The sequence below is a fragment of the Rhodnius prolixus genome, unplaced genomic scaffold (assembly GCF_049639745.1).
Source record: "Rhodnius prolixus isolate KJV_2025 unplaced genomic scaffold, Rpr scaffold_37, whole genome shotgun sequence".
NCBI classification, from domain to species: domain Eukaryota; kingdom Metazoa; phylum Arthropoda; class Insecta; order Hemiptera; family Reduviidae; genus Rhodnius; species Rhodnius prolixus.
Genome location: NW_027411587.1, coordinates 513,700 through 540,469, shown reverse-complemented (window position 1 = coordinate 540,469; position 26,770 = coordinate 513,700). Strand labels below are relative to the sequence as shown.

Genomic DNA, 26,770 nt, shown 5'->3' with positions numbered 1-26,770 from the left:
GGAATAAAAAAGAAAACCTTAGGAAAAAGTGGAAATAGTCTCTTAATTTCACTGTCAGGCTGCGGTTACTGCATTTGATAGTTAATATTAAAGGCAATCCTAGATTGTAAATGTTGGGTTGATCTATTTTGAAAATCAAGAAGTAAATACGATTGGAAAAAGTAAAAAAATAAAAAAGAAAAATTAGTTTCGAAAATGGCCACAAGGTATCAGCACTTACTGGACTTGTCAACTATATAAACACATTTTAGTTTACATATTTGCCACCAGGTAGCACTAAAGCTATATACAATTGTCAAGATTTCTCTTCAGTACGACTTGAGCTTAGTAGGGGAGTAGATCGCTCTGTCGCTCCTCACCTTAAACATATCAACTCTAGTCTCACATCATCAAATATGAAAAAGGTATGATGACATACGTCTGTATAGTCCAAAAATCGCCATCATAAACATACATTTAAGTCCTCGTATTAGAATTATAAAAAAAATATTATTCCAAACATCAAATATGAAATACCTAGGTACGAATCATAAATCTGTCAAAGAATTATGATAAAATTTAATGCCCCACCCTCCCTCCCAGCAAAAATTACTTACCTATATAGTCTGGCAGTACTATTGCACCTTCGACAAGCAAGAAACATTTTATGCATTTTTCTCGGCATAAAACAATGTATTTTAGCTTACTTCCGGTATCAATAATTAACACATTTATAATGCCGTCTATCTATATAATATTTCCTAATTAAAAAAAGCTTGAGCTACATAATAATTAATAAAAACAATGGTGTTAATAACGAATGCACTGCAGTTTGTACTGTCCCTCCTAGGTAGCAGAACAATCACTGTTTTAACGAATAGATTTCTCTTTCTTGACTTTGGAGGCCTTTTTTAACTGATTTTTTTTCATGTTTTCTTTTTTGTATTTTTTTCATTACTTATTATTTAGGAGATTAAAAGGAAAAATAAATACAATATTATTAATTAACTTTGTTTTTATTATTTAAAAATTATTTGTACACTTTTTTACAATAATTTTAATAAAATCTTTACAGAGACGAGATTTTTTTGTTTTTATTAATTTTGCCATCGTAACTTTAAATTCGGTTTTCCCTGTTTGTGTAATGTATTTTCGCCTTAGTTATTAATGCACTGAAGCTGAAATGAAATATTTTTTTAAAAAAATTAGACAACAATTGCTTATTTTTCCAATTGCTTTGTAATAGAAATTATAAATTCAAGCATGAAGTTGGTTGTACAAGCGGTGTATCTGAATCTGAAGTTACGATTGAAAAATAAAAGTAAAATGAGAATTTTTCGTATAGTTAACCGGAAAGATAGAGATTTGTAAATTACAGAATAAGCCAGTGGTGATTGATATGTATACAGAGCGTTGTATGAATTTTGAGTAACAAGTGTCAGATTAATTTTAAAAAAAGAAAAGCCTAAATTCACTGGAAAGATTAAGATTTCAGTTCCAGTGGATTAATAAATATGCCAGAGATGGAATGTATTAATACTGGGTAGCCCGAAATTTGAAGTTACGTCTGAAAAATGGAGGGATAAATAAGAAATTCTCTTCTAGTTCTAAAAAATAGAATGAGAAAGGTAGCAAAATAATGAAGAAAAACATTTTTTCATTATGTCTGCAATCGCAACATCCTTAGTTATCAATAGTATAAAGCAGAAACCTTAATCATTCCAGTCAAACTAGGCCAGAATTACTTATTTTACCATTAATTTTACAATTGTAACTACCCTAAATTAACATTGCAATACTTATTTTGCAGTGAAAATGCAACAGTCTGTGTTTTAAACTTAAATTCTCGCGCCTCCCTCGTATAAAATACATTTCCAACTATTCAATTTTAAAATAATTATTACTCGCACAGAATTATAAAAAAAAAATCCTTTTAAAATGTACTAGATTTCAATTATTTTAATTCATAATTTTTACAAATGTTTGACAATTCGTTAATATTTTTGATAACAGCACGTAACCTCTCTTAACCAGTCTGCTCAGTTAGTAAGTGTAGTGTGGCATGAGTGTAGTCGTAATCCCTACCATATGTGGTACCGACCTCTGAGATGGTTGAAAGACCGAAACCGATAAGGGATATACTCGTAAACATACTGCTGACAAAATTACATATATTAATTATACGAGAACTGATCCTCATCAGATTAGTAAATTCTTAAGCCTTTAGGAACAACTGTAAAAAGTAAAGTTCGAGAAGTCTTAGTTCTATATCGAAGTGAAGTAACGAAAACCATAAGTCAAGAATCTAAGACGAGGAAGATGAGTACGATAAGTTTAATTCGCTTGTAGAACGAGTTAGATCTGTACATGAAATTGACTACTTATATTTCTTTAACAGTATAATTGAGGAGTCAGTAAATCAACAGATATAGATTTAATAAAAAGGAACCTTATTTAATGATATTAAGAAACCTACATACAATTGTTTATGTTATTTGGGAGAATCGTTTCATGTTTTTGTTATTGTGGTATTTCCGATAATATAGCCAGTGGAAGAAAAACTAACAAGATAACAAAGTGGATATATCATAAAGTTTAGGGCTTAAAAAAAAAAAGTTGTTAATATAATTTTGGTATTTATACATGATGGTGATTTCGGCAATTCACATGAAAAATCAAATGGCTTCGTTGATAGAACTGATAAGCGTTACTAGCTCTGTATTTAGCTGGTAATGGTTTTTGACTATTTTGTAACAAGATTGAAGAGGGTAGTAGTGCCTACAAGCAGGAGTAGAATGAGAAGTACTTGCTGGAGCAAGTGTGTGAACAAGGCCTTTCCTTTTGTATCGGCTTCATAAGGTATTTATCTTATCTTTGTCACTTGGCCCTTTAATTTTTCACTTTTACTTTAATATCCACTAAGCACTCATTACAATTCCACTACTATTTCTTACCCATAATAATTACAAGGTATTACGATCAAGTAGAATGTTAAGCAGTTTTCAACGGATAAATTTGTTTTCGATAAATGTTTTTACTAATCGTCAAGTTTCGTGTGTGATGAAAATCAATAATGGAAAATTCAAGTTTTGATATTTAGTTTAGTGGCTCCTTTTGGCGAAAATCTGTCAATCTAATAACAAATGTACTGAATCTGATTTTTCGAATTTTCTCTTGAACAGCATTTACGATTTCCTATAAACAACATACTTTCTTTATATTATTATGATCTAGAGCATGTATTGAAATATTTCTCTTAAAAAATTGATACAAACCAAAAACTGTCTGTAATAAATAAAAGACTGCTAAAGCAGCTGGTATGGAGCAATCTCTACATTGACAGAAATCGAGGGGTACTTACTACCTTTCCAATTGTCAACGAATCGAGTTTCTCCAATCAAAAATCATTAGGAAAATTGTAAATGCTCTTCGGTTCGCATTGATCTTATCATTCATATTGACCTCAAAATCTTTTATCCTCCATCTAGCAAAATCCTTTTTGCCCGATTTTATTTTATTGTTTTGAGGAAGATCTTACACTTCTCTTACATTTTATAATGCTTAACATGTGTAATATTGAAGAATTACTTGATTATTATGTTTAAGGAAAAGTTTTTTAAAGAAAATTTCAATACGTAGGTATGTTGTGACGAAGAAATTCGTGAATACTCTCAACAGAATTCGTTTGTGTAGCCACTAAACTAAGTTTTGAATGTTATTTCGTTATTTTCGTCTTATTTATTTATTCATTCATATACTTATTAGTGCATGCACTAAACTAAATTTATTTCTGGTTATTGCATGGTTAACTAGAGAAATAATCTTAATTATTTCGTTGTAAATGCTGTTTTGTTTCAGAAATCCGTTTGCAGTTATTCTAGTGTACAATAAGGACAATGCTTCAAGAGCTGAAAAAAAAAAAAAAAAAAAATAGTTTGGGAATTCTTCTTTGCTTACTTTAATTACAGCTGGTTTTGATTGAATATTGGACACATTTAAAAAATAAATAAATGTAAAACGCTTTGTTCTAGAAAGGATTGCTAAGTCTTCCTGTGGTAATGGTAAGGCAGAATTAATTGTAAAAACTTAAATTTTCAGTATCGAGCTGGGTGAAGTTTTTAGTAAGTAGTAAGTGATATTCTCATCCGATAAAAGTTTGACAGCAGTGCATTTAAGTACGAAGTCACCTTTATGCCAATCTATTATCACCTTCAATGTATTTTCATATTAGCATAAAGTAATTGCAGAAGATTGAACTCTTACTGTTGATTGACGGATACAATGATTTAGCGTGGCTGAGGAACAACGTTAGATTTGTTGACAACCTTTTACTCCACATCTTCAGCTTCTGATAAAAATCGTTAGTTTTTATTGATTTACTTATGGAAATTTTAGTTTGTATATAGTTAATTATCATTACATCTTATAGAGTTTTATTAAGAATTTTCCTCGCTTGTTGTACTAATATTGGTTCGTTCTATTATACATAGCTTGTGAAGAGAGTGGAATTTATAAATATATTATTTTGGTATTTGCTCTATTTAAATCAAAGAATAAATCAGAAATTGAAGTCTTTATATTTAAATTAATCAACCTTATTGGAACGTTCTGTTCTTCCTTTAAAATTAGGAATGGAAAAAAAATAGACGTGGTAATGCATGCCAATGCTATCTAGCGGCAGTAGCTTAAACTAGAAAAATGTGATTACATAGGAACTAGTTCCAGCGATTACCGCTAGGTAGCATGAACATGTACTTTGACACTAATAAAATAAACATTGAATAACCTCCAAATAAAACTACTGTCCGGCAAGGCATGGGGTAAAAAAGTTATACGGTTTTGTCTGAATATTCTCTTTATCATGTAGTAACAGTTTAATAATTTGCATTATTTATTAAACGTTCTTCACCCAAGTTGAATAACATTTTATATCTTCAGTATTTTAAAAAGAGGTTTTCCTCCTCTAAAAGAATTTCCATGTTTAAAATTCACTGTTTACCTCATAATTTGATGTTTTTTTATTTATTTATGATTTATAGTTTTAAGTTGATGCTGCAGTAACTAAGTCAATGAGAACTTTACATACCTTAGAAAACTGATTGTTTTATCTATTTGCATTAAGCGATAGCTTCCTTGGAAATTAAAAAACTTGTTTTTGCATCATTACTGCGTTAAGGACTTCTTGCAGGTACGCAACATTTTTTGTGTATACTTTTACTTTTAATTACGAGTTGATGTGATCAGAAGTGTTTATGAAATTGACATGTTTCCAAGCCAGTTAGGGTTTTTTAGTATTCAAATTGGTTTACTGAAGTAAATTATTAGGTCATAAACATTCTTTTACATATTCTATGTTTCCGAACCATACCATTAATACAATGCTTTTAATGTCTGTGATTTGTTTCAAAATTAATACTTTACTTTAGGATCTGTAATTCAAAGGTAAATTGTTGAAGTAAGTGATTATTATCAGTTAGCTTGTTTTATTTGGTTTGTTCTAAGTGAATGTGTTTAAATTTCTAGTTCTAAGAGTAGGCCTTACAATACATGAATTGAAGGATGTGATCTTATTCAGCAAAAAGCTAAACTTATAGTTGCTTTCAGACTAAAAGTTCAATCTTTTCTTTAAAATATAAAACGGTACAGCATTTTTTTTCTATTTGTCATCTTAAATTGGAGGGAGAAGTCTTAAATTTCATTTTTCATATTTCAAACTAATAAAGAAGGTTCTTTGACTTATGGGAAATAGTAAAACGGTACTTTAGCCGTTTCACACACCGCAGTTTGAGCAGAAACCAAGGTATGTAAAAGATTTGCTCAATTTCTAACCCAGTTCCATGATATCTATAGTTAGAGGTCCAACTTTTTTCAAACAGCTCAATCGAGAAAGTTTGACCATTCCTCATCATTCGACTTTAGAGCTTTGTATCCATCGCTTTCTAAACATAACAAATAATTTACGAGTACATTAAGATCTATTTCTATAATATCGAAGTTAAATTATTCCTAGTAATGTAATCTGATAACTGCCGATAAATATAAGAAAATAATTTTTGGACGATAATAAGTTTAGTTCCCTGTAGAAGTAAAATGCTCGTACAATATTCAGGGGCAAAACTTGCTGGAATACGGTTAGGCAAGAATGTTTTTTTTTTTTTTGGTCGGCAGAATCCTGAGCTCTAGCTCCTCGTGGTGACCCCGGCAAACTGCTATTATGAGTAGGCTAACAGAGCCAGTACCAAAATAACCTTAAATTTTAGTTTTTGCAGGCCTTGGATCTGGAAACAGACCAATGGGTTCGTAATGAACTCAGGAGTTGATACCTATAACTATTTAAGTTCCCCTACCTCCATCAGTAGTGGTTTAGCTGCGTCTAGGTAGAATTTCAAAATCATCCCCAAAAATTTGTGTAACATCTGTAAAACCATTTTTGTCTGTCCTCGGTACCAGTTTAATTGTGTGTGCTAAATGCAATGAAAATAATCAATTAAACGCAAGAGTTAGTTATACTTGAAAGATTTTATCAGTGAAAACTAATGTACACCGTACTTGAGTTCCCTTGTCCAATCTGTTGTTATTTGTTACATTTTCCAATCTCCAATTTAAAAAAAAAAACCTTTTTTGTGCACTTTCCGACACAAAGTAGTAGAGTTTTGATAGTTTCTGATTAGGGTCTTGTTACACAAGCCGTAAACTTGTATTTTGAGAAGCTGTTTTGTGTTATAGACTTGACCATTACATGGGGAAAAACTAGGGTGATATTAAAACTGCCCGATAGGACAGTTGAATAAGGGTTGATCGTCAAAAAATGTACGAAAAAGCGGAACGTGGAAAAACAACCAACTTTGACAATTTTTTTCTCTTTTTCTTAGACAAACAGGGAGTTTTATATATATTTATATATTCAGTTAAATTATTCTTTTATTTTCTCTTAAATAAGGAAAGTATTTAGTGGTTGTGATCACTTCTTTGCATTAGTAATAGCAGTGTACAAGAATAATCTCCTGTTTCCTAACAACTTTCTTGAATCCTGCTATCTAAAAATCAAAAAATGACTTCAATAGCAGTCTAGCTAGATTGTTTAGCAATTATAGTCTAAAAATTGAAAACATCTAGTTTTATAAAATTTATTCTATTATTCATTAACTAGATTCACTTCAAAATGAAATACTTTGTTTTTCAAAATAAAAAAAATATCCTCTCGAAAATAATTAAATGATTTATTTGTTGTAGCATTTTTAATTCGAGATCAAATATATTAAGTGACACCAATTATAAAGCTCCATATTATGGTGCTTGTGGAAGAAGGAAGGTTCTCTTAGGTTATACAACATATGCTTATCAGTGACTTGTCTTTGCTGTGGGAGAGATGTAGATGAATCTGATGCTGATAGTTGTTATAGCTGCAATATTTCCCGTAACTGGTATTTCGTTTGGAGATAAGAGTCAGTAAACCTGCACAAGTAAGTTGAAATAGTATTTCTCTACTTGAAATATCATAAAGGTAGTGTATCTAGTACTAGTGTTTCTTATTTCCATATTTCAGGCATTAATTCTGTGTTTTTGTCAAGTGTAATTTTATATTTATTTTATTTTTTAATTTTGTATGATTTCGAGTATATTCTCTTTTCTTTCATTGAGAAATGTGTTCATTTTCAATTACTATAAACGATTTGATAGTGAATATCCAATGTCTGTTTTAAATGAATTTTCATGAATCGTAAAATTATGTTATGGAATTGATTCCAAAACTGTAACTTCCAAAACTCGATATCAGACCGAAGCGGTCAGGCGGTCTAGCTGTATTACACAATGTTGCATCATCTCTGTCAAACAGAACGCGGTCTACCGCCGCGGGCTAGTCTTAGTTGCGACAACAAGCGATCTGGTAGTACAAAATTACAGATTTCACCGTGACCGTCCTGCCACCTGGTAATACGAAATAAAGATTCCAATGTTAAGAAACTTTATTACTCATTTTTGATTTCATTCTCGCGACATACGAAAATACTAGAAGAACCTATCTTCATGTGATTCCAGTTCAATATACAAGAGGTGGTATTCCCCTAATTGTTCTCTCTTCTTATTAATTTCATGCAACCAACTTCGTCTTATCTTCCTTTTGCTTTGAAAAGCTAATAGCAGAAGGAGTTGTTCTTCGCCCGAGCTCCTCATACTCAATATATAAAAATTAAAACAAATAACAAAAAAACGCACTACTACTTCTCAAGAAGAAAGCTACCAAACTGGAGTGCTCTAACAAAAGAATCGCGTCCGGTGCGACGTCCCCATATCGCAGACCGCTTTCTGTGTGCCCAAGGCCTAAGTTCATAAAAAGATTTGAATTTGATTATTTATCTGAAATTTTTATTTTGTTTTCAAATAGCCAACATCGAGCTATTGGCTAAATAATCTAATATTAATTTACTGGCGCTGTACTTTTTCTTTGCGTATCATTTATACAGATCCAGTTTGAGGCTTGTTCGTGGTTTTGTAAATAGCGTCAGAAACTTGGAACATTTTCAAAAATGTCGGGAACTTACTGTCGTGTTTTCATTAACTAGGAGTAGATCTTCATCTTTTCATGCGAAAATATAATCTGGACATCTGCAGCAATATTAGATCGGATTTACTTATTTATTAATTTAGGTGATTACGGTTGAACAAATTTTTATGCTAACATCTATTACATAACTTGACTGACTCAGAAAATACCATCTCACTAATTTGGGTTCAGGTCAAAGTACACTGCTCCACAAAAAAAGTGGCGCACTTTAAAAATGCGTTATTTTTTTTCTCTGTAACTTTTTTATTCTACATTTTATTTTAGTTAGCAAATACATATAAGAAGTATAAAGTTACGGGAAGGCTAAAATAAAATAAAAAATGATCTAAAAGAAATGAAAACCTTTAATTTAACAAAAAAGTACTTCTCAGCAAAAAATGAGTTTGAAAAAAAATGTATTTCTTCCGATTAAAAAAAGAGAAAAAGAATTTTAGTAACGTGTATTGCTCGCATTACTGCATCCAATCTCCTCGGCATACTCCTTATTAAAACACGAAATCTTGTGTTAATTCCTCCCATATCTCCACCAGAGCACCTCGCAACTCTTCTAAGCTCCTGGGAGGATTATTTCTCCATCTTAATCGCCTACCCAGCTCATCCCAAAGATGTTCAATTGGATTTAAATCCGGGCTGCGTGCTGGTCATCTCAGAACACGAATGCCAGTACCGTGGAGATATTGAACAACACAGGCGGCAGTGTGAGGTCGGGCATTATCTTGCATAAAAATAAATTCTCCCCAATAAATGGTGATAGGGTATCACATATTGCTGCAAAATTTCCCTCACTTACAAATCTGCCTTCAAGATTGCCCTGTTGAACACGTGGAGCTCAGTCTTAGCCTCCATAGAAATCCCAGCCCACACAATCACTGAACCACCTCCGAATGGTAGTCTACCAGAAATATTGCACGGAGCGTAGCGCTCCCCAGGCCTTCGGTAAACTGGGTAAACCTATCAGGTGCATAGAGAGCAAAACGGGACTCGTCTGAAAAGAGAACGTTTCTCCAATCGTCCTCAGACCAGTTGCGGTGTTCCCTAGCGAACTCTAGACGGGCTCTCCGATGATCTACGGTGAGCAATGGTCCTGTGGCTTGCTTCCTAGAGCGTAAATTCATTCGGTTTCGGCACTGAGTGAAACTCCACGATCAGTAAGCAGTGTTTGAGCTATTTCAGAAGCAGTTGATGTACGATTTCTTAGAGTGTGAATTCGGTCATCAAGTGTGGCTCTTGGTTGACCCGAACCTTGCCTGCAAGTGCAGAGGCCTGTCTCCCAGTAACGATGGATGGCTCTACGGACGGTGGTCTCAGGCAACCCTAACGTTCGTGCTGCGTACCGCTGACTCCGTCCATCTTCAACTAACGCAATAATACGGGCCACTTGCTCTGCTGTAATTGAGAGCTTTCAGCTTGAAAAAAGTCGACACGCAACTGTAGAGGTCAATAAATTTATTTACTGTTGAGGTAAAGTTCGCGTTGTTGTTTACACAAAAAAGACTGAAGGGGATTAAACGAGGAATTGCTTCTCTATTTACAAGAAACTTTGGACCTTGATTCGATTAATTGTTCCCTGACAATTTATGAAAATAATTAAAACTAATAATCTTTCCCCAAAATGTGATAAAACAAAAAATAAACGCTTTTTTCAAAGTGCGCCACTTTTTTTTCTGGAGCAGTTAATTTATCTATAAGTTGAACGAATAACTGAACATATTGTGCATAAAGTAGAAAACAGTAAGTACACAGTAGCTGTATTTCTTGATTTAGGTGATATATTTGACAATTTTGACACGTTGGACTGCTATACAAAATTAGGTAGACTTATGCTATTAATTACATTTTTCAAATCATACGATCTTTTTTAGAAAACCTAACTTTTGTTTGTAAGATTAATACAAATTTTAATTTAAAACTACATTTTGTTTTGAAAATAAATGAAAAAAAAAACAGCTGGAATCAGCTGCTTAGATAATCTTCACTTACCAGCTGATCAGCCTGGCCAGTTACCGTCGGCCATCTTTAACTCGTTCGTGGTGTCTCTTTATTAACGTGATTTTTTAGGTGAATATTAGTTCGTGGCAAAGTGAAGTTCGATTTTATAAATTGAGTTTAAGTTATACTTAGTGCGTGTTATACAGTTTTAGTGTAAATAATGTCGTGAATTATTTTAAATAGTGTCAAGTGTCATGTGCTATTGGACTAGAGATGTATTGAGATGCTGATGAACTTGGATATTGTTTAAACAAGGTAAAACTTTATTATCAATTATTACATTATATTATTATTATTTTTGCATGAAAACAGCCTGTTATCATTTACTTGTTACTTAAAAATAAAAATTACTTCGTTTTAACTATGTTCAGTGTTGGTTAATTCTTTAATTTTGATCACTTCAAAAAGTATTTAAATTGATTTCTCAACCTTTTTGATGAATTCTTTGATCTTTTTTTAATCGACTATGAGTTCAAAATTAGTATTTTTGGTTTACACTGGGTCAAAGAAGTCTGTGTTCACTTACCTAAATTTTATTACTTTTATCTTAGTAGAAACTTTTTTTTTTCTCTCTCAAATGAAATTATACTATTCGGTAGAGAGAAACCAGGGTTTTTTTATCTTATATAAAATCTTTTTCTTTATTTTTCAACAGGAATATCATAATGAAACGTTAAACAAAACAACACCACACAGAAATGAAAAAAAAGTCTGTGAACACCATGAACATAATAAATTATTCTTACACATTGTACATGTATTATAAATTTTAAAAACTTGTAAGTCCAAGGTCATGGTTTTTAGAAGGGGCGGTAGATTGGCTCAAAAGGATCGTTGGTCATATGGAGGTTCTATAATTGAAATTGTAAGGGACTACAAGTACTTAGGGATTAATTTGACTCCGCGTCTTTCCTATGTTCCGCATTTACTTCAGGTTGTCTCCACTGCGAAACAGGGGCTCAACAGCATCTGGTCGGATTTTATGTCGCAGAATCAGGTGCCACTGTCAGCGAAATATAAGTTATTTAATTCGATTTCTCGGTCGATCCTCTGTTACGCTTGCCAAATTTGGGGGTACCAAAGGTATGAGATTGTTGAAAGAGTACTGAGGTTTTTTTATAAAAAAATTGTTTCGTTTGCCGAGTTCTACCCCTAATTATATGGTGTATCTGGAAACTTCTGTTGAATTAATTTTAGTTTTTACGTTGACGCTTCATTTCAAATATGTCTTGAAATCCCTGCAGCTTCCAGATAACCGCCTGCCTAAAGTTTCTGCCTTGGAAGTAATTAGGCATAATTCTTCCTGGTTTGCCCACTGGAATGTACTCTGTAGTAAATATGATTGCTCATTTAATTTTAGCAATAGTAATATGGCTGATTGGAAGCTCTTTTTCTCCACGTTACTTTCAGCTATCGCATCCCGCTCCCGGGAGGAGGCCGTAGTGTCGGCCCAAGCTTCAGACCGCTTTCTACTGTACAAGGTTCTTAGTCATAGCTCCCCTACGATGGACATATTAGTTGAAAAAATTCCGAAGGTTACCCTCTACGAACTGCGTTGGTTTTTTAAGTTAAGGTTTGAGTTGTTGTGGTTAAATTATACCCCTTGGCTAGAGCGTCCTATAGTGATGTGTTCATTATGTAATTCTCGCGCCAGGGAAGATGTTTTTCATTTTGTCGCCGAGTGCACCATACTAGTCGAGCTCAGACTGCTTTACATGGGTTGCCGGTCCCTAACCAGACCGCAACTTATAACAATTCTGAATGGCACCACTATTCAGCCGATTGTTCAGTTTGCCCGCCACGCCTGGGCTTACAGATATCAATTAGTGCAGGCCTTTAATTTCTAAGCCCTAAAACAACTTGTTTTCTTCAATGTTAGCTTTATTTATAAAAAATAAAAATAAAAGGAAAAAAAAATTGTTTTATCTGTTTATTGTGTTCATTATTATTTAATTTTAAATTGTATTCTTTACTTTTTTATCTGTATTTCATTATTTTCTATATGTTAAGCATTTTCTGTCTAAAGTTTTTTCCATTTTCACGTTTAGTTACATTTTTAGTTGTAATAAGTGTGTTCTTTTTTGATATGTATCTTTTTTTATTTTATGTTTGAGGCAAATTTTTTATTTTTTATTTCTTTTTTCCTTTATCTTCTTTTTTCTTTCAGTTTTACTTTTTATTTCTTTTCTTAATTTTCAGTTTGTAAATTCTAATTAAGTTTGTAATTCTAAATACTAGCGACCTCCGGCAGACGGATTTTCCATGCCGTATGGTACTTTTTACTATACTCTTGTATTTCTTTATTTGTTAAATAAAGTATTATTATTATTATTATTAAAACTAATAATCTTTCCCCAAAATGTGATAAAACAAAAAATAAACGCTTTTTTCAAAGTGCGCCACTTTTTTTTCTGGAGCAGTTAATTTATCTATAAGTTGAACGAATAACTGAACATATTGTGCATAAAGTAGAAAACAGTAAGTACACAGTAGCTGTATTTCTTGATTTAGGTGATATATTTGACAATTTTGACACGTTGGACTGCTATACAAAATTAGGTAGACTTATGCTATTAATTACATTTTTCAAATCATACGATCTTTTTTAGAATACCTAACTTTTGTTTGTAAGATTAATACAAATTTTAATTTAAAATTACATTTTGTTTCGAAAATAAATGAAAAAAAAAAACAGCTGGAATCAGCTGCTTAGATAATCTTCACTTACCAGCTGATCAGCCTGGCCAGTTACCGTCGGCCATCTTTAACTCGTTCGTGGTGTCTCTTTATTAACGTGATTTTTTAGGTGAATATTAGTTCGTGGCAAAGTGAAGTTCGATTTTATAAATTGAGTTTAAGTTATACTTAGTGCGTGTTATACAGTTTTAGTGTAAATAATGTCGTGAATTATTTTAAATAGTGTCAAGTGTCAAGTGCTATTGGACTAGAGATGTATTGAGATGCTGATGAACTTGGATATTGTTTAAACAAGGTAAAACTTTATTATCAATTATTACATTATATTATTATTTTTTTTGCATGAAAACAGATTTTGATCACTTCAAAAAGTATTTAAATTGATTTCTCAACCTTTTTGATGAATTCTTTGATCTTTTTTTAATCGACTATGAGTTCAAAATTAGTATTTTTGGTTTACACTGGGTCAAAGAAGTCTGTGTTCACTTACCTAAATTTTATTACTTTTATCTTAGAAGAAACTTTTTTTTTTTTCTCTCTCTCAAATGAAATTATACTATTCGGTAGAGAGAAACCAGGGTTTTTTGTCTTATATAAAATCTTTTTCTTTATTTTTCAACAGGAATATCATAATGAAACGTTAAACAAAACAACACCACACACAAATGAAAAAAAAGTCTGTGAACACCATGAACATAATAAATTATTCTTACACATTGTACATGTATTATAAATTTTAAAAACTTGTAGGACCTTCTTTGTTTCTAATCACTTCCAACAAGCGAGCTTTCATCGATCCTACTAATTTTGTAGTCGACAACGTTGGAATTTTATCCCAGTCTTCTAAAATAGCATTTTTTAATTGTTCACGGTTTCTTAGTTCTCTTTTATTTATTTGGCGACTGTTTAAATTTTTGATTGCGTTAACGTGTGGCGATTGTGGAAAGGTGTTTAGGCGCCGGGTTGAATAATAATAACGTAAAAGCAATTCTTATGTTTTTAGTGCGGTGTTTCGGGTCGTTTTCTTGTTAGAAGACAAACGTTCCATCCAATCCTAATTTTTTTGAACTTTCACTTAAATTTTTTTGAGATTTTTGAATACTTGTCTTTTTTTTTTTTTTTTAACAATCTTCCCTATTTCACGAATACCTTTTCTATCATTTCGTAACTACACAATAAGTTCACGAATCGGTCTAGGACCTTCCATATTAGTGTTTAAATAATACTAATTAGATTATTATTCACTAAACTTACTGATATTATTTCTACAATTCAATAGGGTTCTTTGGAACTACATTCAACTGTTTTTCTGTTTGTTATCTATATACAAATTTCGATTTGTGCACATTTATACTGTTGTTCACTGACTTTTTTTGCATTCATGTGTGGTGTTGTTTTGTTTAACGTAAAAAGAAGAAGTTTCTACTAAGATAATAATAATAAAAGTAATAAAATTTAGGTAAGTTTTCACAGATTTTTTTGGCCCAGTGTACCTACGTTGTTTTTTGGAATTGATTTCTAAAGATTCCTGTTCTCAAGTGTCTTGATTTTAATTAGTTCCTTTTATAGGACTCTAAGTAGAATATGTAAATCCAAACTCAGAACTCCACATCATAACTCGCCCCTTATTAATTAAATCCTTGGTGTAGATTCAAAAATAAATAATTGATACCTACTTCAACTTTCGTTAAGAACAAACGAAGGTCTTCCTTCTCCTTTCGGTGAATGTTCAGACGGTCTTTCTGTTTGGTAAAAATATTACTAGCAATAAAGCTTGAATCTCCTAGAAATGAGTAATAACTTCCGATGTCTTCAATAAATGTAATATTTTTCCACAATTTGGGCATAACGTAACTGTCTCTAATTCTCCATTAATTTCGATTATAAAATAAGCGTTGGTTTGACACCTTGGACCATTTCTTACTTTTTGTTCATTAACAGTGTTGTTTCTATATTCTCTGAACTTCTTTTCTTACCTACGCTAACGATATCCATTTTTTGAATAGTTTCTATCTTACGTAAATGTATATATATAAATATATATATCTCATCAGGATAACCTTACTAGATTTTATTAATGGTGTACTACGTAGTCTCCGTGCATCCTGTTAATTGTGTACGTAACTCTTTATCTATGTCCAATATGCTTGAATGTTTTTAATTTAGCTGATATTCAATTATAAAGGCTCAATTATTGTAGATTAAATATGGGTAATGCATTTAATTATTTATCATCGATAACTGAGAATCAGCTGATATAAAAACGTATACGTCCCAACCTTGGGGTTAGGTTACTGTAAATTAATGGATAGGAGAAGAAAACACATTCAATTAAGTTCTTAGGAAATAAATATTTTTATTTAAGAATTAATAATTATAATACGTTCTACAGTTAAAGAAGTTAACAAAACTTAAGAATTTGAATTACATAAGTAAATATGACATTATTTCAGGCTGCTGGTTTTAGATAGAGGTGCTCGTGTTGATAGAAACTATCTCTTTCTTTGTAACACTTTGCACAGCATTGATTTGTGGATTGGAATTGACACTACTTCTGTTGCTGGTTGTATCTATAAAGATAATTGTACAAAGGTTAGTGCAATTTTATTTTTAAAATCAGTTTTTTTTTTTTAATTTTCTTAAACGTTTGTAATCTCTTTTTCAAATTTATACCATGAGATAAAAACCATGCATGATCAGTCTCTTTATATTTGTTTTCTTTGTTTTTTCATTTTATTTAAATTTTCCATGTATCTTAGTAAGAACAGATCAATTGAAAATACATCACTTATTAGGAAATGTTTCGTTTTCCAACAAATATATTAATAAACTAAAATAATAATAATACCAATAAAATAAAATATAATTTATTTAAATAGTTCATATAACAGTAAAAAAAAATTTGATTTAGGAAGCAAGAGGAGGAGTAATATTCATTAGAGAACTCTACAGGGAGTAAAAAGGAAGGATCCTTCTCAGGACGTTGCACCTTTCACGTAAGTTCTTTAAAATTATTTTGCATGTTGCATGTAATCAGCTAAACTGGCTACGTGGTTACCTAGTTAATCAATTAAACTAGTTAATCTGTTAAACTGCATAACTGGTTAATTCGTTATTCGGCTTAGCGGCTATAACTAGTTTATTGGATTAAACTGGCTAACTGGTTTAACTAGTAAAATAGTTATCCGTTGAACTGGATAGATAACCAGCTAATCGGTTTAATGGTTTATCTAGTTGACAGGCTAACTAGATAACTGGGTAATAAGTTACCTTGGTTTATACTAGTTTACCAATAAAACCGATTAACGGGTACCCAATTTAACTAATTAAACAGATTAACTAATTAACTAGTTAACCGGGTTGAATAGTGTAACCTCTTAGCCGGTAAACCAGATAAACTGGTTGAGCTGATTCACTAGTTAATCGGTTGAACTGGTTGAGCTGATTCACAAGTTAATCGGTTCAACTGGTTGAGCTGATTAATTAGTAACCGGTTAAACTGGTTAACTAGTTAATCGGTTAAGCTGGGTAACTGGTTCAACTGATTAAATAGTTAACCGGTTAAACTAGCAGACTGGTTAACTAGTTAATCGGTTGAGCATTGTAACCGGTTTAGCTGATTAGTAGTTATCCGGTTAAACTAGAACCTGGTTTAACTGGTTAACTAGTAAATCGGTGTGGTTAGGCTAGGTTAGGTTAATCTAGTCTAGTCTAACCTAAGTAAAAGGGGGGTTAGGTTAGTTTATCCTAGCCTAACTTAACTTAACCTAACCTACCCTAGCTTAATTGACCTTAGCCTAACCTAACCTAACTTAACCTAACCTACCCTAGCTTTATCTGATCTAATCTAACCTAACCTAACCTAGCCTAGCCTATCCTATCCAGCTAAAAAAACTGGTTAACAAAGAGGCCTGCCAGTTTCGCCGATTAACTAATCGACCAATTAAACTAGCCAGTCAGTAAAACAATTACCTAGTTAACCAATTTAATTAATGGAACCAGGTTAATCGATAAACTAATTAACCAGTTTAACCAATTAACTAGTTAACCAGTATAATCTGTCAACTAGTTAACTGGTTTAATCGGCTAATGGGTTTAACTAGCTTACTGGTTTAACAAGTTGGTCGGTTAAACTGGCTAACTGGTTAAGGGTATAACTGGGTAGGAAGTTAATCGCTTAAACTTGTTAACTGTTCATCGGTCCAGCTAGCCAACTGGTTCACTGTTAAACTAATTCAAATCGTTACCTTTGACATTTCGTTTCAACTTACAACTTATTTTCTTCATTTGTCCACTAATTCTCTTACAAATCCACTTACTCTCTAACATAGAAGGATAAGCGGAGGATCGAGAAGTGGACAGTTAAAAGAATCAATTGAGAGGTGAAGAAAATTAATTGATAAATGACAAAGGTAAACAGTTGAACTAGTTTAACCAGTTTAGCTAGTTAACCAGTTGCTAGTATGTCCAATAACAGTTAACAAGTTTAACCGATTAACTAGTTACCCAGTTATACCTTAACCAGTTAGCCAGTTTAACCGATAAACATGTTCAAGCAGTTAGCTAATTAAACTAGTTTAACTGGTTACTAGTTAACCAGGTTGACTGGTTAACCCATTAGCCGATTAAACCTGATAACTGCGTTAAATAGGTTATACTATTTAAATAGTTAATTGTGTAAACTGGATCAGTTTATCGGTTAACCTTCCTAACAGGTTCAGTTAATTAAATTGGTTAGCTAGGTAATCGTTTTTACTGGTAACAGACTAGTTTATCTAGTCAACTAGTTAATCGACTAAAGAGCTACTTTGTTAACCAGTTTAACTGCTCAAGTACTTCATCGGTTTAACGGTTTAACAGGCTAACTAGTTTAACTAGTTATATCATTAAACTGGTTAATCTAGTTCAACTGGTTACCTTTGCCATTTATCCAATTATTTCTCTTCACCCATCATTTATTTTCTTCACCTATTAACTTATTGTATTCATCTATCCACTTATCGATCTACCTTCCAGCCTGTATACGTGATATAAGTGGATAGGTAAAACAATAAGTGGATAAATGAAGAAAATAAGTTGCCAGGCGAAGCGAAGTGACAATGGTAACCAATTAAACTAGATAAACCGATTAACTAGTAAACCAGTAACCAGTTTAAATGATTAACCAGTAAAACCAGTTTAACCGATTAATCAATGTCAACCAATAAAACCGATTAAGTAGTTAGTTTAACCAGTTATCCGAGCATAACTGTTTTAACTGGTTACACTGGTGTAACTGTTTTAACTAGTTAACTAGTAAAAGCAGTTAGCCAGTGTAATTGATTTGATTCTTTAATCAGTACAGTTTAAACTGTGCAACAGTTAGCTAGTTTAACTGGTTAAAAGATTAACCAATTATTTTACTTTAGATACTTTATCATACCTGGGAACAGTGCATAATAGGCCAATTGTGCTCTTCTGTTTCAAGGCATTAGTTGGATCCAGTTCTACATCAGTTTCGGACCCTGATCAATGTTCGGTTTATTGTCTTCAGGAACATCATGAATAATCATACAACAATAAATTAGTTTCCATTTTTTTACCCATACGTAAAATGATAATTTAAAACTAATTGTAATTTATTGTAGTTAAAAAAGTTTTAATAAAAGCCATAATGAACTAATACTTCGTTCTTACTGTTTATTTCCCTACACCTACTGATCAAGTTACTTCATTTAAAAAAAAAAAAAAAAAAATTCAACTATAAGTACCACAATTTTCAATTTCTTTTCTTTTCTTTTCGTTTTCTTTTTTGCACCATTAGCTAGCCAAAATTAAATATTGAATAAACGCAAATCTGGAGCACTTCTATAAATTACTCCCATCCTTTCACTAATATATTTTTCTTGGCAAACTTGATGTTTTAAGCATGAGCAGCCTTTTTCTTTTTCTTTTTTTTTTTTAATGAAGTAATATTTGCACGTTATGCATGTTATTTATTTATATTTCAGGTACTCATTACATTCAAATTATTTTTTCCGCGTCAACTCTAATTTATTTGCTTTTCAAGTTCATTTCCTTATATAATGGAATAGATTGCTAATAAAACATTAACAACAAAATTTTTAAGCATTGGGTGTAGAAAAAATTCAGGAGTTCACATCGAGCATTCATAGAGTAAAGATCGTGTCTTACTTGTTTCTCGTAAAAGTGTGGTGAAACGAAGAATTAATTGACGAAAATTGGCAGAGTTGTAGCGAATGGTACTTAGTTTAATCCTGTGTAAATAGAAGAATTTTCATCGAGTGGTTTGTGGAAAATCTTAATGTAAAGTTTTCAACTGATAAAGGCAGTTATAAACCGGATTGTGCAGGTGTATTACGTAGTGCTGACGTACCAAGTGACGTGTGCATGACAAGCTGTGTCGAATGTGTTAGTGGTCATATTCCCTTAGTATAAATATTAAGGTATTTAAACTTTGGAGCATTGGGTTTAAACACGACACTGGGTCAGTGGTGTCTCTGTTCAACTCGGTTGCTTATTTATAAAGATTTATTTACTCCGGCAAGGTCACTTGATATTAAACATCACAATTAATTAATTTTAAATAATTTCAATTACTAGCAAGTTCATGAATATAGGAAAAAGTGATAAGGGCACATCTGATTTGCAAGGATCCCCAAGTATTGCGAAAAGAAGGCGGAGTAAAGACTCCCCAGAAGAAGGCAAAATTAAAAGAATACAAGGAGATCTAAGTGTGGTTGTGGAAAATAAAAATATGGCCTTAACGTTGGAAAGTATAAGTAATTTGCTCGACGCCAAGTTACGTTTATTTAGCCAGGGAATGCCTTCAAAAGAAGATTTTCGAGTGCTGGAGGAAAAAATGGATCGTGTGATTGCGGAGAATCTTGCACTCAAAAAAGAAATTGAAGAATTAAAAAAGAGAGAGATACGAACAAGTTATACAGTGGAGAATTTGGTAAATAAAAGTAAGGCCAAGAATTTGGTGTTTAGAGGAATGGAAGAAAGTGATAATAATGATAAAGTGAAAATTATAAAGCAGATGTGTGAAGAAGTACTTCAATTAAGTAATGTGAGCATTAATAAGGCGTTCAATTTAAGGAGTAATGGAAAAAAGGACGTGATTTTGGTGGAGTTTAATGAAGAAAGTGCAGCATTAGAGGTTTTAAAAAATGCGAATAAATTGAAAGGGACAGGAATATTTATTCATAGAGATTTGTGTGAACGTACAAGGAGGAGAAGACGGTGTTTATTAAAAATTAGAGAAAAGATAAAGCAAATGGATGATAAAGCGCTAGTTGGAATTAGAAATTCGCATTTTATTTTTAAAGGAAAAAGTTTCTCCTGGGATTTTGAGGAGGGTCTGAAGTGTAACGGAAGGGATGGTCTGGGATGCTTGACGGAATTGATGACGCTGTCAGTGGATCAGATAAATGGTATCAAGAAGTTACTGGAGGAGCTTATTGCAGTAGGCGATGACGTTCTGCAGCGGGTTGGAAGAAATAAAGTTCACAAGTCAAAAAACGAAGAAGGAAAATAGACAAAAGTGAAGTGAAGGTGAATATTGAGGAAAGTAGTTTATGTTCAGTTCTGAGTTATAATATACAGGGTCTGAATAGTAAAAAAGGCCAGGTAACGTTTTTTAATTTTATCAATAAGTTCGACATTTTTCTTTTATACGAAACTTTTTTAGTTGAGCAAGATTTCGCATACTTTGAAAAATGTTTATTCAATTATCAGCTTTGTTGGATCAGTGCTAAGAAAGAATCTAAATATGGCAGAGCCAAAGGGGGAAATTTATATGGGATAAAAAGAAAACTTATATGTAAAGGCTTTAGTTTCAAAAAACTTGATGATCAATATTTAATTTATTTTGAAAATAATAGTATCAGTTTTTATTTGTTGCCATTTTATGTAAGGATTGACAATTGGAGAGAGGATTTCTGTAATATAAGTACTGTGTTTACGCACTGCTCTGGCCATAACTTAATTTGGGTGGGGGATTTTAATGTAAGGATAGGTGAAAATCAAACTTTTTCTGATGATTTAGATTGGCAAAAGCTTAAATTCAGTTTGAATAGACATTCTAAAGATAACACTTCCAGTAATAAAGGAGAACATTTTCTGGATTTATGTGCTGATTTCGGCTTGGTAGTTTTAAATGGTAGAACCCCTGGGGACAAGTTCGGGGAGTTCACGTATATTGGGCCCCGTGGCAGCTCTGTTATAGACTATTGTTGTGTATCTATAGATATATTACACTTGGTACAAGATTTTAAGATAAATTCGGAAATTTTTTCGGACCATATGCCTCTGCAATTGTCATTAAATTTGGGAACGGTTGAAAAAGATTATTTTCTTCCAATATTACCAAAGTTGAAATGGACAGAGCAGGATAATTTAAATTTTAGAAACAATATAAATAAAGCTGTCCAGATAAATCTCCCGAAAGATTCTCAAGAGGCTATAAATATATTTGGGGATATTATTAGGAATGCGTCCTTTCTAGGAGGTCGCAAAGAGTGTTGTCTAAAATATAATTTTAAAGAAAAATGGTTTGATTTTCAATGTTTGAAATTAAGAAAAAGAGTGTTTAGTCTATTGAATCTGTTTAAGAAAACAAATAGTGACTTAATTAAAAAATATTATATTATAAGTAATAAAGAGTACAGAGAATTATGTCAGAGTAAAAAAAGAGAATTTTATTTAGGTGTTGTTAATCAATTTAAAACGGTTAAAGATTCTAAAGGATTCTGGGACTTGGTAAATACATTAAAAAATAAGAAATTCATAGGAAGTCCGGATATAACGGGAGAAGAATGGTTCAAATATTATTGTAATCTTTTGAACCCTCCTTTCCAGGCGACTACAATGTTATATGCGCCTCCCTACAATACAAATGTAAAGTTGGATAAAGGTTTTGAACTGTACGAATTAAAAGAGGTTTTAGGCAGGGCAAAGAACGGAAAAGCTCCAGGGAATGATCGTATTCCCTATGAATTTTATAAAGCCTGCCCAGATAGTTTTCTTCAGATTTTATTGAATTTATTTAATACTATTTATGAAACGTCACAGGTTCCGGACAGCTTCTCTAAATCGGTCATTTTCCCTCTTTTTAAAAAAGGAGATGTGAACGAAGTGAGCAATTATAGGGGCATTTCTTTCATGGATTGTATTGCGAAGTTATTCACGGGTTTGCTCCTCTCGAGACTAAATAGTTGGATTAATGAAAACATGGTACTGAATGAGTGCCAAGCCGGATTTCGAAGGGGATATTCCACAACAGACAATATCTTTAATTTGTTAAGTATTATTAAATTGCAAACAAGAATAAAGCGGAAAAAGTTATATTGTCTGTTTATAGATTTTAAAGCTGCATTTGACTCCCCAAGTAGAAGTTCGTTGTTTTATAAACTGTACCTATGTGGTGTATCAAGCAAGTTTATAAATACACTTCAAGCTTTGTATAGACACACAGAGGCTTCTGTTTGGACGGGTAAGGGGATTACAAGGGCATTTGGAACGTCTGTTGGCGTTAGGCAGGGATGCTTGTTGTCTCCCGCTCTGTTCTCGCTTTTTTTGAATGACCTCTCGGAATTTATCAACGGAGGCGTCAGGGTGGGGGGGATTGCTGTTCGTTGTCTGATGTATGCAGATGATGTGGTTTTATTAGCTCCAGATCCGAAAACACTTCAGTTAATGATCGACGAAGTTGTTCGGTACTGTGAAATGTGGAATTTATCCGTGAATCTAGAGAAAACAAAAGTGATGGTGTTTCGAAACGGAGGAAAGCTAGCCAGGAATGAAAAATGGAAAATGGGAACGCACGCTTTACAAACAGTTAATTATTATAACTATTTAGGTCTTGGTCTTACACCACTCCTAAATTTTAAAAAACATTTTTCAGTTAAATTGGAAAATGCGAAATTCGCATTAAATACTACATATTCTAATTTGATGAAAAAAACAGACATTCCAATATCCAAAAAAATAAATGTATTCAATGCTGCGGTAAGAACTATCATGTGTTATGCTGGGCAGGTATGGGGCTTTCTCAGTTTTAAAGAAATAGAAAAGTTAAATTTATTTTTTGTTAGAAAGTTGTTTTGCCTGCCAGTAAATGCGCCTCATTACATTTTATATCTGGAATCAAATTTTTATCCAATTTTTTGTTACACGTTAAATTTGCATTTGAATTACATAAAGAAAGTTTTAGCCTTGCCAGAAGGGAGACTGCCCAAAGCATTAGCTGAGGAAGTTATAAAGAATAGAATATATTGGCACAAAGAAAACTTAGAGTTATTTGGTAACCTAAACATTAGCTTGGATTATGTAGGTGTTAATCCAGAAACTGTAGTGGCCAGTTTTAAAAGTAAATTTAAGGAAAACATGATATCAAGAGGGCAATATTCGAGCTTCCATTCGTTATATAAACATCTGGTTGCTGATCTTGGAGAGGGTCACTACATATCCGATACTAACAGTTTCGGTCTTATGAAGGTAATTTTCAAGCTAAGAGGGCAGCTAGTTAACTTAAATTATAATGTAATGCGTTCGGAGGAACAGTGGTCATGTACCCTCTGTAACTTAGGAGAACGTGAGGACATGTGCCATTATTTAGGGAAATGCCCTGTTTTACAGGAATATAGGATTAGGTGGCTGGGGAAGAAGGCACTAAGCCAGGCAGAAATTATTAATTTATTGAATAGTGGAAATTGGACAAAGTTGTTTTGCTTTCATGTTTCGGCTTATAAGTACAGGATGTTCCTTATAAGTGAATACAATACGTAGAATTTTGTTTTTTGCTTTTGTTTTTTAATTCAAAATATTATGTACATATGTCCGCTCGTTTTACAACAGGACTTGTTTACTTCTGCTTTGTTTTGCATTAGCAAGTAAGTTATTTTTTTTGTTTTCTCAAGTTTTAAGATGAACTCTAGGCTGACGGTATACAACCATGCCTAGCAATAGCTATTAGTTTATTGTTTATATGTAATTTTCTCTTTTTGTAAAATGTGTAATAAAGCTTTCTATTCTATTCTATTCTATTCTAGAAAAAATTCATAAACGAGTTCATTTTCTTAGGTGAATGAATGAAGCAAATGAATATTTTTACCAAATAGAAAAACCGTCTGACCATTAACCGGAAGGGGAATTCATTCGTTCTTAACGAATGTTAAAGTAGGTATCAATTATTTATTTCTGAATCTACCCCAAGGATCTAATTAGGGGCGAGTTACGATGTGGAGTTTCTGAGTTTGGACTTAAATATTCTACTTAGAGTCCTATAAAAAGAACTAATTAAAATCAAGACACGTGAGAAAAGGAATCTTTAGAAATTAATTCCAAAAAAACAACATAGGTACACTGGGCCAAAAAAATCTGTGAAAACTTACCTAAATTTTATTACTTTTATTATTATCTTATATTAGAAATTATACTATTCAATAGAGAGAAGACAGGGTTGTCTATTTTATATAAAATCGTTAAACAAATCAACACCACACACGAATACAAAAAAAGTCTTTGAACAACCATATAAATGTGCACAAATCGAAATTTTTACATAGATAACAAACAGAAAAACAGTTGAATATAGTTCCAAAGAACCCTATTGAATTGTAGAAATCAAGCAGTCAGTTTAGAGAATAATAATCTAATTAGTATTATTCAACCACTAATATGGAAGTTCCTAGTCCGATTCTTGAACTTATTGTGTAGTTGCGAAATGAAAGAAAACGTATTCGTGAAATAGAGAAGATAGTTTTTTAAAAAAAACCTCAACGGAGCATAATATAATTAATATGTACGAAAAATACGGAAGTGTGACCGTGAACAATTAAAAAACGCTATTTTAGAAGAATGGGATAAAATTCCAACGTTGACGACTACAAAATTAGTAGGATCGATGAAAGCTCGCTTGTTGGAAGTGATTAGAATCAAAGAAGGTACTATAAGTTTTTAAAATTTATAATACATGTAAGATATTTAATTTTAATTTCCAACCCCGTCTTTCTGCGCATGCTCGTAGCTTCGAGTGAAGAGTGGGTAGGAAAAAAAGGACAGGTTAGGATTGAAAAGAGTGAAATGAATTATCGGCTTTGAGTGTCGTTTCTCTTTTCTTTTTCAGGTATTGAAGAATAGTTAAATAATTATGTATTGAAAATTAATGTTTTAAGAATGTTGTTAATGCCAAATAAATCTCTTTTCTTTTTCAGAGAAACTCAGTCTAGTTGTAATTCAACACACATTATATACATATACAATGTGTAAGAATAATTGATTATGTTCATAATGTTCACAGACTTTTTTTGTTTATCGTTTCATTATGATATTCCAGTTGAAAACAAAAAATTAATAAAGATTACATCTAAAAAAAACAACCCCGATTTCTCCCTACCGAATAATATAATCTCATTTGAGAAAAAAGAAGATTCTACTAAGATAAAAGTAATAAAATTTAGGTAAGTGACTTTTTTGGCCCAGTGTAAACCAAGAATACTAATTTTGAACTCGTAGTCGATTAAAAAGAATAGATCAAAGAATTCAGCAAAAAAGTTTAAATATCAATGTAAATACTTTTTGAAGTGATCAAAATTAAAGAATTAACCAACACTGAACGAAGCAAGACGAAGCAATAATATTTATACTTAATTGATAATTAAATAACATGCTGTTTTCATGCAAGAATAATAATAATATAATGTAATAATCTATAATAAAGTCTTACCTTGTTTAAACAATATCCAAGTTCATCAGCATCTCAATACATCTCTAGTCCAATAGCACTTGACACTTGACACTATTTAAAATAATTCACGACATTATTTACACTAAAACTGTATATCACGCACTAAGTATAACTTAAACTCAATTTATAAAATCGAACTTCACTTTGCCACGAACTAATATTCACCTAAAAAATCACGTTAATAAAGACGACACCACGAACGAGTTAAAGATGGCCGACGGTAACTGGCCAGGCTGATCAGCTGGTAAGTGAAGATTATCTAAGCAGCTGATTCCAGCTGTTTTTTTTTTCATTTATTTTCAAAACAGATAAAGAAAAGGCTTTCAAAAAACATTTTGATTAGTTTTTCGACGAGAAGCCACAGACGTTCTAACCACGAACGTGGTATAATGAAGTTGGTGGAAAGATGACAAGAAGTCATCAATAAGAATGGTCAATGTATAATTGATTAAAATTTATTCTGTGTATCAAAAAAATGGTTATTTATTCCACCCTCAAAAACCGAACGAACTTATTTGCCAACCCTATAAATAAAAAACAGCTGGAATCAGCTGCTTAGATAATCTTCACTTACCAGCTGATCAGCCTGGCCAGTTACCGTCGGCCATCTTTAACTCATTCGTGGTGTCTCTTTATTAACGTTTTTTTTTTAGGTGAATATTAGTTCGATTTTATAAATTGAGTTTAAGTTATACTTAGTGCGTGATATACAGTTTTAGTGTAAATAATGTCGTGAATTATTTTAAATAGTGTCAAGTGTCATGTGCTATTGGACTAGAGATGTATTG

The 26,770-nt window shown here is 32.2% G+C and overlaps 2 long non-coding RNA genes across 6 annotated transcripts; one reads left to right on the top strand and one right to left on the bottom strand.

Moving 5' to 3' along the window:
• The first annotated feature begins 1,618 nt into the window (after positions 1 to 1,618).
• LOC141448462 (uncharacterized) lies at positions 1,619 to 18,895 on the top strand. Of its 5 annotated transcripts, XR_012455048.1 has the most exons (9): positions 1,625 to 2,838; positions 3,838 to 3,991; positions 4,078 to 4,339; positions 5,019 to 5,167; positions 7,213 to 7,442; positions 13,462 to 13,526; positions 15,685 to 15,823; positions 16,143 to 16,227; positions 18,699 to 18,895. It is a non-coding gene; the product is annotated as an uncharacterized lncRNA (long non-coding RNA). The 5 variants fall into 5 exon arrangements; XR_012455046.1 differs by having other exon boundaries at positions 1,619 to 2,838; positions 3,838 to 4,799; XR_012455045.1 differs by having other exon boundaries at positions 3,838 to 4,339.
• Positions 15,681 to 26,152, bottom strand: LOC141448463 (uncharacterized). The gene is made up of 3 exons (XR_012455050.1): positions 25,962 to 26,152; positions 18,654 to 18,758; positions 15,681 to 15,801 (listed from the first exon to the last, which is right to left on the bottom strand). It is a non-coding gene; the product is annotated as an uncharacterized lncRNA (long non-coding RNA).
• Positions 26,153 to 26,770: the final 618 nt, after the last annotated feature.